Below are 15098 nucleotides of genomic sequence, written 5' to 3' on the forward strand. Positions count from 1 at the left end.
CCGGGGGAAGTAAATTGCTGCTGTACCACTACAGCCACACATAGCAGCCAGCTACATTGAGGTCAAATTATTCAAATGATGTTTAAAAATGTTTTTCGAGATCAGCCCAAGTATGTTGTTTATTATGACTAACTGTCATACTGGTCCAATGTCATTTATTAAGATACTCACGTACGCTGTCAGCCAGTGCTTGTAAGGAAAGCGCAATCTTTTTTATTGAGTTTGTGCGCTAACAAGCTTACGGCCAAATAACTGAGAGATGTCTGTGTACTGTATATTATTTACACTTATGTGCATGAATCTATTTTAATAGCTTTAGAAATGACTTCTCTCATCTGCAATGTAACAGTTAGCGTATTTACCAGCATTGCTGAAAATCAGTGAATTAATGTAGATGAGTGTAGTACGTTAAATGTGTAATTTACAAGTGAAAGGTAAACAGGACAGTTCACCCAAAAGTGAAAAATTATTCGGTATGATTTTTTTTTATTTTGTGGAGCACTAAACTTACTTGCATGAAAGTGAACGGTGACTGATCAAATATCTGCTTATAATTTTAATTGAACTATTATTATCAGTTATTGAGACATTCAGTCCTTGAAAAAGTCAGCTTGCACTGCATAAACAGCTTTTGTTATTTTCTTCCCATTAGCAATGGGCGAGCTTCGCAAGATCCTGGCTCCTGATAGACGCTCGGATGCAGCCTCCAGGAAAGATCGCCTCTGTGTGCTCCGTGCGGCTTCAGGGGAAACATAAACCCATTTACCATCCACTGAGTGAGTAACTCTGTTTACTGAACCAAACGAACGCCTTTCTGTTCATTTCTCACCTCATGTAGAGCATGACAGGGATTCATTGATATGAACCTGTTGGGAATGTGTAGCAGCCGAATGACCACAAGATGGAAGTAAACGACCACTGTTTAAAACATTGACTGCGCTTTTCTATTTAACCAGTCCATGTGAAGTCCATTGTATTCCTTTTCTGGATATTGTAAATGGGATATTGCTAATAATATTTTGCTTGTATGCTTAAGATTTCTGTGCGACAATCGCCAGAATAACCATGTTGCAAAAAATTTTTCGGAAGCTGTGATCTGTATTTATTCTTATAAATTCATACCAGGAATTACAGTTGTCCTGAATGTCAGAAGCTGCTAGTGTGGCAGCTGATTCCAGAGAGCTGTCAGGTGTCATGACTTCTGATTCTGACAGGCTGATGCATTAGTGTGGAGCTGCTCGCTGTACTGTATGTGCCTGCGGCTCACTCACAGACCCTCCTTCCTCGGACACGCTGGGAGTTTTTAATGAAACTAACTCTCTGATAGATGAATGAGCATAACGGGCCAAGAGATGAAAATTCCCAAGCTGTGCAGTCATTCTTCCGGGCAGCAAAGTCAGAATGTTTTCATTTACTGGGTTTGAAGGAACTGATATTTTTGGCTAGGATTTCTTTCATTTGTTCTGTTAGAGCAGTGTGTAAATGTTGTTTTTCACCTCATTTTTAATAACATTGATGTGAACAATTCGTAGAAATTAAGTCATTAAAAGTCATTCATTAAAAATGCAGAATTAAGAATAAAGAAATGAATTAAGAGCAGTGGATGTTTAATTATTGCCTTACAACTGTATTATACTATTATTAATTACAAAATATATTATTTTTATTTTTTTATGCCTCCCCAACAAAACAATTCGTAGAAATTAAGTCATTAAAAGTCATTCATTAAAAATGCAGAATTAAGAATACAGAAATGAATTAAGAGCAGTGGATGTTTAATTATTGCCTGGCAACTGTATTATATTATTATTAATTACAAAATATATTATTTTATTTTTTATGCCTCCTCAACAAAAAATATAAAATACATTAATAATACATTTTGCAATAAAAAACTAAAATAAAATAAAAATAATAAAAAAAATATATATATTTACTCATTAGAAAAATGTGTTAAAAATGATGATTATGATTAATACTATTTTCAAGTAACCATTCAAGAAAACAGTCATAAAAATGAAGAATTAAAATGAAATATATTGTAATTTTTTTCTATTTATTATTTTTATTTTATTTTTTAAACATGTTTAATTGTTAATTGACTGATTCCTTTAAAAAAAAATTATCTTTATAATGACAGGTGGTCAATTTATGAGACTTAATTGACTCTAACTGGGCATTTGAATTTAAAAAGAAATTATAAAGTGCTTTACTATTTTTATGCCTATCTTGTAAAACAGTCAATTAAAAAAAATAATGGATAACAACAATAATTATAGACGGTTTCATCGGGCGCACGCGGCTGGACCTAAGTTAACTTCAGGTCTGTGTTGTGTATATCGGTCTGGCTGCAGTGCCTTCTACAAACGCAGTTAAAGTCAATGTGATGAGTAGTACATTGAAGTTGGGGTCAGGTGGTTGTGCTGAGGGATGTGTTTCCCATACATTTATTTATTTTTGGAGACTCGCCACAATTTTAAAACTGGTCGATTTTCAAAAAGGCTTCGCTGAATAAACATGAGTAACGTTACGTACTGCATGTTTAATAATAATAATTCCTTACATGTATATGTTTAAATATCAAAACGAGTCACAGGTGTTTTTATATCGCTGTATTTCTGAAGGAAGACTTGCGTGTTATATGCCTGATAAAGCAGCGTGTGAGCGTACCACCTCTGCTTTGTTTACAGCTGTTACTGGGGAAACCTCTATTTCTCGCCCTTTATGTCTATGCTTTAAAACATCTCCTACTGCCAAAGAATGAATCTGCATTTTCATTAAGTCCACCTGATCCACGCGGCAAACATATTTTGTTTGTTATCAAAAAATATCTACTCTAGAGGGACTTGGCTGTTGTTATTGATTCTATTTGGAAGTCTACCGGAAGTTAAGTTAGGTCCAAAAAAGCGCGCATGCGCAGTAACGTTTGTTTATGTTGGGGCCGTTGAAACCGTCTATATTAGAAACACTACTGTGACTACAGAGCTTACACATACAGGTGGATTAACCATTACAGAAACATAATAAAATAATTTTGATAATCACCATTACTGTTAGTTTAGGGCACCTATGGCACAGACTTCACACTGGGATGTGGTTGTCTAATAAATTTGTGATAGATAGATAGATAGATAGATAGATAGATAGATAGATAGATAGATAGATAGATAGATAGATAGATAATTTATATACATTTATTAGTATATAACATTAGTATTGACTTGACAAAACAACCAGTACTTTTGACACCATTAATTTCCACTGTGGTAGTCATTTTTCCTCAGCAGGGACAAATGTCAAGAGTTCAAGCTGAATGTGCAAATGCATCATGTACACATGTCTTGTTCCCAGGTGATATTGGAGATCATGTGGTGCTCATGAACACCAGACACATCGCCTTCTCTGGAAATAAATGGGAACAGAAAGTGTATTCGTCTCACACTGGGTAAACAGAGCTCTCTCCTTCCACATTCTAGCTCAACTGAAGACAGAGAACAAGCTTTATATAATCTTTCATTTATGCCCTGCTCTTGCCTGTGTTTTCCTGTGTGCTGACAAAGAGCAAAAAATCCAAAGGAAATCTGAGATCTGAACCACACGATATACAACATGCATGGTGCATGTAAAAGAAACAATAAGCTGCTTTCCAAAATGTTTAGAATGTGAATTATAGGTCTGATGTGAAAAACTAAAGATCTATTTTTTCATCCCACAGCTACCCTGGATCATTCAAACAGCTCACCGCAGCCCAAATGCACAAGAAGGACCCAACAGCCGTGAGTATCCTTCTGTAAATTTGGCTTTTGAATTGGCCGTTTCTCTGTGACAAATTCAATTTTGCTGTGATTTCTACAATAACAATGTCCCCACGTCAATCACAACCCTGCCGCTAGTACAGACCTGTTCATAATTTGAGTCAAATTGCCTTGCACATTGGAGGGAGGTGAAAAATTACTTCATTTATTAATAATAATTTCAGATAGTGGAAGTTGCAGAGCAAAATATTCCCTCAAAATCAGCAGGACACACATTTGAATAATAAATACAGCGCAGAGCAGACCCCACATTGCCCAGTTCTCCATCATTCTTTCAGAGCTTATCTGTCCTGCTATTTTCCCAGTCCGTCCTTCACTGAACTAAAGAATTGTTTTCTCTCTCAACGTCAGAAAGATTTTAAAGTGTTCTTTCAAGGCTCAAACACCTCGACATTATTAAAACAGCAGTCTTTCATAGCCTGTCTGTTACTAATAATGCTCTAGATATGGAATATATTTTTTTATGTTTTTATTTTATGATGCTATTCCAAGTCTGAGCTGTGGCGCAGTGGTTATGGCATGTTTCTGACATATGCAGGTGATAAAAGTTCAAGTCTGGCTTGTGGTTGTCGTATTCCACTATATTAGTTAAAGTAATCTAAAAATAATGTTTCACCACTGTAGTGGGGAAAATGCATCCATGCCTATTTGACCCCAGTATATTTCTTAAAGAGATGAAAATTATGTCATCATTTACTCACCCTTAAGTTGTTCCAAACCTGGATGAGGTTTGGAAAGATGTTTTGAAGGATGTGCTTAACCAAACTATTGACTGTAACCATTGACTTCAATAGTATGAAAATACTATAAAAAATATTTTGTGCTCAGAAAAAAAGAAACTCATACAGGTTTAGATTAACATGAGGGTGAGTAAATAGTGACAGAATTAAAAAATTTCAACTATCCCTTTAAATTGCACCACATTAAGGCTTTTCACACTGTACTTAACCCAGTGTTATCACCATCCAAAACCCCGCTTTTAACCCGTTTCTTTCTTCGTTTCACTTCATTTATAGTGGGGCTGTGTGATATGGACAAAAAAAAACCTATCACGATTTTTTTATAAATTTTGCGATTTCGATTTTAATCACGATTTTAACACACAGGCATGCTTTACAGTCATAAATGCATTCATTATAAATTTGAAACATATTTCCAAAAGAAAACCAATGAGAGCTTTATCAAAAAGTTGTAACATGTCTCTAGAACAGACTTAAGTCAAAATAATCACTAAGTAAAGATGTCAAACAAAATCTAGACATATGGCAAAAAATTATAATAAAAAAATAAATTAAAACCCGTTTTTTTTCCCATGCATTGGTCATAAAGCTCACTGTAGCGGTGCCTCAGGTGTTATATGTTTTGCCCAATATATTTATTGCCCAAGGTTCACACGTACTCCGTCTGCAGTGTGTATACAATAAGTTATGTGTACGCGGTTCAGAAGCAGCAACGAAAGCGCATTATTGTAACGCGAAAGCACATTAAAATAATGCACGAGCGCGAATCTATCCGCTCGCATGCAGATTTTCCTTTGCTCTGTTAACAAAACCAGATGCGCGTGCTCAGATCATAGACTGTATAAGGCTCAGATACACGCTGCCTTAAAACGTGTCTCCTCTCGCTCAACCTGTGTCTTGTGCACTCACAACTCTCTCTGTGCTCATGCGCAAGATATTAAATCTTTTCGCACCTTTCTATTTATAACCTTTTCTGTTCTCATCTTTTACTGCGTGCAGTGTGAACGTCCTGATCCGTTAACATGGGCTTGAAAAAAAAAGGCTACGCATCACAGACAGTGTGTGTGAACCTGGAGTTAGGCATATGCCCAGTCTGCTCTGTTCTCGCGCTCCACTTAGGTGCGCTGCATCCTGATTGGTTCAGATAACATACTGCGGGAGTTCGGGGCTGTGGAAAATCGTGCTATCAAATCGCGATTTTATTTCGATTTCGATTAATCGCACAGCCCTAATTTATAGGGAGATGCAGAGTGTGTATCCCATCTCTGTCTGATGTTTTTCACTTCCTTAAAGTAACCTTAACCATTTCATACCATCAGATTCCATCCATAGTCAGTGGGACGCAACTGAAGAAGTACGGTTGTGTAGGTGCTGTGCCATGGCGCTGAAAAAGCCCAGTCAAATTCAGCCTGTGCCTCCCTCCAGCCTGCTACTCATTCTCTGTCATTAACAAGATGAATGCTCGACTTGGGCTGAGTTATTAAATTCGAGGGGAAATGTATCAGGGATAATTGTGGATAATGATCAGAGGAAGGTGACAGAGTTGTGAAGAGAGAACATGCCCTCAGACAGCTTTCATCCATCAAACATCTACGAGTCAGAGGAGGGGAAAAAAAAAAAACCTGATTAATGTCCTGATGAAAGAATGATGGGGATAGGTTGGTGTTTTGTGGTTGGTTGGATGACGGGTTAAAAATGGACACACTTACTTGTGTATTCATGTGCTGTGGCATAAGCTAAGGAACTGATATTTATTATTTAATTTATCAGTGGAGTGATCCCATTTGCTTTGTATGTTTTTGAATTTGAAATTTCACAGGGGAGGGATTGGCTTTCACTCTTGGTTGTGTAGAAATACTACACAAAGCTATGAGTACTATGATAAGTTATAGGCAAATGCTGCAAAGTGAGGACATTTTCAAAAAATAATGTCATAAATAATTTAATTTTTCAGTTAACTTCAATAAACTAAATCAAATCAACATTTGGTGTGACCAAGCTTTTTGTTTAAAACAGCTTTTATCGTAGGTACAGTTGCACATAGGAGCACTCCTTGTGCATACAAAAATCTCACTGGATTATTACAATTAATGGCAAAAAGTATGATTGGGAATGTAAACTGATATAACCTGTTGATCCACAACAAAAAGAAATAGAAATAACTGACTTAAAACCATTTTTTTTGTTGTTGGTGAAAATTTGAATAGCCTAAGACTTTTGTACAGTAATGTGTGTTTTGTTTATTTGTTAAGAATTCATTTATTTTGAGAACTGAAAAAGTAGAAACCGCCAAGTTTCTTTTAGAGAGACACTGACTAAATCTGTGGCCAAATCTCTGGCCTGCTTTTTTTAACTCCACAGATCATTAAACTGGCTGTGTACGGGATGCTTCCAAAAAACCTCACCAGAAGGACCATGATGCAACGGCTTCACCTCTTCCCAGATGATGTAAGCTCTCAGTTGATGCTCTGATTTATGTTCATTGATGCGTTGTCCAAAGCTTGACATGTTTGGGAAGTAGAAATGTGTCCGTGTGTTTGATGAATGGATCAGTGGAGGATGGTATGTATCAGATTAAGAAGCTACATAATACAGTACTACAGCTGCAGAAATAGAAGAATTACATGATGGTAATACACAATCACGTCATATTCAAACCACATTAATCCATTTGATAAGTAAATGTTGTTGTAAAGCCACCTCAAGTTTGGTCATGTCGAAGAAAGTAGTACATTTCTAAAGCCAGATGTGATTATTATTATTTTTATTACTTTGCCATACCATTGTTTTGTATCTGAGTTACAGAACCCCATTGGAAGGTTAGACAGTCTGTCTAACTGATCATACTTCTGCAGGAATGTTTCACATTAATATAAATCCCTGTTTTCGGTTTTAGCTCCTTCCGGATGATATTCTGTGAAACCTGACAGAGGAGCTTCCTCAACCCAGAGAGATTCCTCGTAAGCTCAGCGAGTACACGCAGGAGGAGCGGGACGCCTTCCCCAGGCTCTGGACCCCGTGAGTTTTTTTTCCTTAGCCCCTTTGTTCCTGCTCTACCGTATTTCCTCCATGTGTGTGAAGAGCATGAATCAGTGTTGTGTTAGATTTAGAGCCTAGCTGAGATGGTCTGCTGACGGGAGAGAGAGGGCAGTAAAGAACTGATGTTTAATAATCCATCTGTGAAGCTGCACCTTTCTGGATGGCTGCTTTGCTGGTCCCCAAACTGCAGACATCCAATCAGATTTATGAGAGCTGAGTCACTGACTCGGAGGCCAGCCAATCATACGCTGCCTGTGAGGTCACAGCGGAAAACTTTTTGCACACTGATTTTTCAGTCGCTTAGCTACTTTTCTGATAATAATGTGGACTGGCAGTTTATTTCTTTATGTATTTTAAATTACCACAGCCCAATCCACACAGTTAAAGTTTGTCTTTATTGACACCAGTATTATTCTGGATATCTATTATAAGCAAATATGATTAAAAGTTAATTATATCTTCACTACCATTCAAAAGTTTGGGTTCAGTACAATTATTTACAAGAAATTAATTATTTTATTCAACAAGGATGCATTGTATTCTTCAGTACGGTGACATTAAAGACATTTATGGTACAAAAGGTTTCTAGTTCAAATAAAGGCTGTTCATTTGTTTCATCAAAGAATCACCAAATTGTGAAGTGGTGTTATGTTTTCAATATTGAAATTAAAAAAGAAATGCTAGTTGAGCACCAAATCATAATGTTAGAATGATAAATGAAGGATCATGTGATATTGAAAACTGGATAAGAATTAGCTTTGCCATCACAGAAGTACATTACATTTTAAGATATATTACAATATAAAACAGTTATTGTAAATTGTAATAATATTTCACAATATGCATTTTGCATACAATTGCATTTTGGATCAGATAAATGCAGCCTTGTTGAGCATAAGAGACTTTGAAAAACATTAAAAAAAAACTTCCTGACCTCAAACTTTTGAACAGTAGTTTTATATATATATATATATATATATATATATATATACATTTAAATATATACACTGCCTGTCTACACAAAGTCTTAAAAATGGGATGAAGTACCCTCTGCGTTACATGTACACATGAAAATAAGCAGTTTTAGAGGTCAAGTGCTGTGTATGACATACAGAACATGCCACCCGGGATACTTTTCTGCCTTGTTTGGCAGCACTCATGAGATCGTCCAAAGAATTTGATATCACTTGAGATTGTTAGCGCTGCTGTGCTGCTGTTAAACGCCTCGTAAACCCTTTACATCTGTGCAGATTGTCCCGCAATAAAGTTTCCCATCCTGAGTATTTCATTGGCACAGAACTTCTCCCCCTGGCCCATATTACATCTGGACTTAATAGACCAAAGTTGTGGCATAGGAGCACTTTATTTCTCATCCCACCAAAAAAAAAAAAAAAAAAAAAATCAATTCTAAGCATCCCATCATGGTTTGTATTTGTTTTCCAAATGATAATGCATGACTGATAAGGACATTGCTCTTCCTGTGACCTTTATTGAACCTTTATGTGCATGGCACAGGTGACTGAATCTCAGATGAATCTCAAGGTATGAAATCAAATGGCTTTGTAAGTGCTGTAGAAGATATTGAGATTTAGAGACCGCAGTCTCACTGCGGGAGGTATAAAAAGAGTCAGAAGGTGCTGCTGTGTCTCGCTTCAGCTCAAGGAGATTTACCCTCTCTCATATCCTGTAGTTTTGATATCACTTTAGTATTAAATCACTGAATGCTGGAAGGCAAGTGACAGTACACTCTTCCTCTGGTGGACATAAAGGGAAGCAGTATAACAGCATTTCAAAGGCAGTTTGTTGTGCCAAAAGATGTACACTGGAAATGTACAGTATTGCTCACTAAGGCAAGGCAGAGTGCTATTACTCTACTTAGTTATTTTAACCTGTAAACGGTTGAGTGACAATAAAATGTTCAACTTTACATAACCTTTGTGTTAAATAACAGTCATTTAGTTCATTTAAGCACATTATTTGATATTTCTGTAGCAGCTGTGTCAGCAGTTGTGTTTTTGGCATGAATGAAGACCACTAACCATCAAAGCAGCTATTTTGCCTTGGTATAAGCAACAGCTACCCGAAAAATGCTTTTAAAAACACTATGGTAGATGTAGGCCTCTATAGAACTTGAATCTGTTAAATATATACTTTGCCTTCATGTCATTTCTAGTAATATTTCTCTCGTGTCTCCAGGCTCTGTGAATCAGTACTCCAAACCGTATTAGAAGATGTATTGTTCTTAATAATGAATGAAGTCTTCATATGAAAATCAAGTTCATGAGAATCAGTTACTCTAGTTCCTCTATTCGCTTTTGATTCATTTAAAAGTATCGACTCCGTAAGAAAAGTATTGTTGAGAAATTGCAATGCAGTAGTTGGTTTATGTGCTTTTTATTTACTGTATTGACCAAACTAATACGAATCAATCATTCAGAAATCAGACTACTTTAGTCGCTTTATCTGATTTTGTTTCACTAAAAAGTACAAACTCAGTCACTGCTCCGTTGTGCTGTAAATTCAGTAAATTCAAAAAAACTCTCTCATAGTAATTTCAGTTTGGTGTTTTGTTGGTGTTGATCCTGCTCCAGTCCTGAGGTTCTACATCAAAAGAAAATGTGGTTGATCTTTGTGTGTGGGTTAGTGTGGGGTCGCTGTGTGGCGCCCAGAGTTCATATTCCTCTCAAACAAACACAGAGGCAACCAACTGTGTCTGTTTATGCCTATATGGCTGCTTCTGTTTGTTGTCTCCATTGTATTATTTCACACAAGCCGATTCCTCTTGAGAAGCCACATGGAGCGTGTAATTAAAACAGATCAGCAGGAAGGAGACGACAGTGTGATAATGAGACGGCCAGATCTCCTGTAATTAAACTGGAGTAAAGCAACATGATGCTTGTTTGGTAACATTTGATTGGCGGATAAGTTGGTGAGTCAAAACATCTTTTTCCTCAACAGTCTGACCACAGCTGTTGTAAATTTGACTTCCTTCAGCATTTATAGGGCATTAACTGGCCAGGAGTTTGATGTGTCCCTAGGCTCAAAGATTTTCAGAGGCATTACTTTACTTAATGTAGCTGAACCACAGCTCTTCCCTTCTGTGTCAAGAGATCGGAGAGTTTAACCTTATTTCACCCCTCATGCATCTCTCTCTCTCTCTCTCTCTCTCTCTCTGCATACACTGTTCCTTATGATTATAGAGCAATATGCAAAGCTTAAAAAAATTAATGTCCTTTACTAATGTCGGAATTAAGCGTACCGCTCCCAAAATGCTGACCGTGACTCAGCCATCTGATTTAAGTGTCATGATGTGGTTATTATTTTAAGTGCTTGTAAATGCCGTTCACTCCAATAACGACAACTGTAAAGATTTTTATCATATGTGTGTGCTGCAGTTATCTCATCTTGAGCTCTTTAAAGCAGGGTGGACTGTGATCTGTGATTCTGGCTTCTGATTGTTGTGGGTTAACCTGCTCTCATAGAATTAGAGTGAATATTACATTTATAGTTATCGTTATTGTAATAGCTCTCATCCTTGGTGTAAATATTGGTGGTATTATGATAGTACTGTATTAAAATAGAATTTTTATTTGTTTGTTTTGGTAGCATTCAACATGTCTTCATGCCATAAAAAAAAATCCATGTTTATCAAATAAAGTATACTTATATGAAAGGCTATGCATTCAGCTGTACACAAACAGTGAGCGTACACATAAAACAAAGTATACTTTGGCCTTGATTTAAAAAGAAGCCAGTGTCCTGATACATATTTTAAAAATGTAACATTTTTTACTCTACACAAGCATCTTAAAACATGGCCCTGATGTGCAAGACGTGGCATAATTTAATTATTTAAGAGCATTGATTACTGTATGCAACACTGGCTTTTCATTTACACAGAACTAAAGTCTTAACTAGTTATTACCTTAAATGGTAAACTTGATTCTTTTGCTGCCTTGTAAGTACCAGTATTTCCTTCAGGAAATGTACATCCACTTGTTTTCATTCTCTTGTAATAGTCGAGTTGCTCTAATGAGAAATTTGGCTCCCAGCATGCAATTGGCTTCTTGGTCTATAGAGTTCAGTCAACAGTGAGGTATTGTCTGAAATTAATGAAAGCTTCCATTATTGTTGCACTCTCGGAAATGATTTAAGTGCTGAATTGGTAGGTGGCATGGTAATGGCTAGTTTACATTAATTACAAGGACTTTCAATCAAACACGATACAATAAGTTCAGCGGGAAACATATTGATCTCAGCTGATCTATTCAAGGTTGGGAATTCGTATATATTTCACCATAACCGTCAAAAACCTGATTGGTTACTATCTTGCATGTATAGTAGATTTTAAAAAAGAAAATACACCACATTGTTACAGACACAGGATGCCTGCAGTCATCTAAAACACCAGTAGGTGACATTTACAATGTATTTAACTCAATCAGGAGGACCTTGTTTGAATCCACAGTGCTGTTTTGTATGTATGACAGCACAAATGTCAGTCTGAGGTCTCTCATATCTTCATGTTTCTTAGACAGTGTTTGCCATGTATTATTTAAATACCTAGAAGAGAAATCCTCTCAGGTCTGTCTCTAAATGTTGGAAATGTTTAAAGATTCTCAGACATTAGATGATTGTTGTTGTTGTTTTTTTGTACGTTATATTTGAATTACATTTATAGGGCTTCATGTAATTTATTCTTTTCGCTCATGTAACTCTGAACTGACAGTCTCATGAAAACATGCTGTTCAAGTTCTTACGTAAAGGCACATTCATTTTTCTTATTATATTTAGAACATATTCTTTCATTTTAGGATTTACTTAATTTTTTTGTAATGAATTTTAATTCAGCGTTCAATTTTTAAATGCAGTTCTCAGTAAAATGTCCTGTAATAACCACTTATGTAAACGGGTGTAGGGACATGAAAACGGCAAATAAACACGTTAACACAAACTTTTAACATCATGTTCAAACTGAAGGCTGGCAGGCTAGTAGAGTCTGAAAGTACCAGATGGTATCTGTTTATAAAATATCTGAAGTTATATATAGCCTAAATTCACAGACATATTTCCTCATTATGATTCAAACTGCGAGATGCCCTTCAGTGTTGAACGTGGTAATATCAGCAGTGATCAGATGCCATCCCGACGCAGCACTTGTAATAGTGACAAGGTGACACTGCTGGCATGGTGATGGGTGAGTCTCTGAGTGAGACCCTTAATGTGGGTCACTGTCGCTACCCTGGGGGCCCCTGACCCCTCTGTCCCTCTTTGGGTCCGTTTCTGATAGGACAGTGAAAGGATGTTGCCTTTTTAACCTTGAGATGAAATTTCCTCAGTACCAGATGGCATTATTTTCAGCATTCAGAACAGTGAAACTTGTTAAATGTGTCCTTTCTGAATAAAAAGTATTAATGACCCCAAACTTTTCAGCCGTAGTATAATTATTATTATTTTAATCTTAAATTAGTTCGTTTTTTTTTTTAAAGATTTTATTTATTTAAAAAATTTTTTTTTTTTTTACAGTTTCTAAACCACTGTAACAATAGCACTGACGTTTTAATTGTCATATAAATGAAAGGAAGCACTATGGGATGTCATGTCAAATTATGCAGTGCTTCTCTGCTGACATTCTGAAATTGCTCTTACATCAAGTGAGCACAATATTTGGATCTTTTATGCATACATTAAGGGTATAGTAATCTAAGTGGGGGAACTTTTTAATTAAAATTTAATACCGGTGGAAACAAATCACTATATTCAATGATTAATTTTTCTTGCTTCCAGGTTCAAAGTCAGAGGAGCACCAGCGCACCAAATAGCTTTACAAAATTGCCTAGCCTCAGTTGACTGTGATAATGTTGAATACAATTTGTTCAATTCAGACCGGAAGGTTTAAGTTCCTGTTTTGTTCAGATGGGTCTTTAGCAACTATTTCAATCTTATGATGTCACAGTCATGCGCTTGAACATCGACTTCACTTTTCTGTCTGTGTGTTCACAGGCCAGAAGACTTCAGGATGAAATGACCGTCATACAGCAGTTTCCCATATCTTGCATCTCTGAACAGGAGTTATGGGACTTGGAAATGTTTATCTTTTTTTATGTTGTTAATGTGAATTCAATTATGTCTCAAAATAATAAAAAGAAATAGTGCGTTTGTCAACTTTTGTTTATGTTTGATATTTAAGCGCAAACATATACCTAATAGAGATGAATTTCTGAATGATGTTTATTCATCAGAACCTTGGGCCAGAGGTAGTCAAACGGTGTTTAGTTGTGACTGTGTGGTAACAGAGTTTAGATTCTTTGGCCTTTGCTTGTCCCACAAATGGCTTTAGCAGCCTCTCTGAAGCCTGATCCAGCTGTAATTCAACTGCCGCTTCGGTCTTAATTAACTTCATATGGCTCTATAAGCCCTCTGATGCTACTTTGGCCTTTTTGAAGTCTGTCTAACGCATTGTGTTTGGATGGAAACGAAACGCCCTTGTTAGTCACTGCTGCCTTTTGTAATGTTGGCACCATCATGTTTCACTTTTTATGTAAAGGTAAAATTGAGTTTGCTTGTGAAATGTAATTTTTATGAAGAAGGGACTTCAGAGCATGTTCCATTATTGAGGCTCATTAGACCAAACGTGTATTAAAAAGAGAATTTATTTTGAATGTAAAATGAAATATTTAAATAAGTTTTGGGTAATCAGTTAGCACACAGAACTGAAAACCACAAAGGCCAGACGAGACATCATCTCGAGTCGTTGTAGCGGTTTTATTGGTTACAAAAACAATAAAGTAAAAATAAATTACTTTGTAGATTCAAAGGTCTGGGGATGAGTCTTTCCACTGGCACCCGCTTTCGTTCTGAAAGGACGGTAGACCACAGGCCTAACTCTAACTATTGAGGTCTTTCACAGTGAACAGGACCACAGAGACACAGAAGGATGCCATGCTGAGCTCCTTCATAGAAAAACACTTTGGGAGCTTTTACTGCATCCCCTGCATGACACTTCATCTTAAAAGACCATATGTAAAGAATGTTCACATAAATGTGTGGTAATACAATTACGATCCAGACAAAATGTGGTGGTACACGGGGTGTTCATGTGAAGTACCAGTGAAAAATCAGGAGAATAGGTTTAGTTCAATTATGTTTTTTAAGTGTGATTAAGAATTCAGCTTCTCATAAATAACTGCTAGTGATAAGAACATCAAAAGCGTCAACGGAGGTATTTTTTTTTCTCTCTAAATAAAATAACTTAATAGCCGGTTACAGAACACTGCAAAATGCTGTAAACATCTGTGAAATTTGTAACATAGTAGATCACCAATTTGCACTTTTTAAAAAAATACACAAACTGTACAGACACCCCCATTATCATTTACAAAAGATATGGAATACACAATTCAGAACCACTGCGCTGCAAAATTCATTTTGTTAATCAGCGCTTGTTGTTTTTCAGTAAACATATCTTTCCTTAAACATTGCTTGTGGAACAATATCATGTAAG

General features: G+C 36.4%; 1 pseudogene; it reads left to right on the top strand.

Moving 5' to 3' along the window:
• The first annotated feature begins 95 nt into the window (after window positions 1-95).
• On the top strand, window positions 96-13759 carry LOC132103482 (large ribosomal subunit protein uL13m-like; annotated as a pseudogene).
• Window positions 13760-15098: the final 1339 nt, after the last annotated feature.

The sequence above is a fragment of the Carassius carassius genome, chromosome 24, assembly GCF_963082965.1.
Source record: "Carassius carassius chromosome 24, fCarCar2.1, whole genome shotgun sequence".
NCBI classification, from domain to species: domain Eukaryota; kingdom Metazoa; phylum Chordata; class Actinopteri; order Cypriniformes; family Cyprinidae; genus Carassius; species Carassius carassius.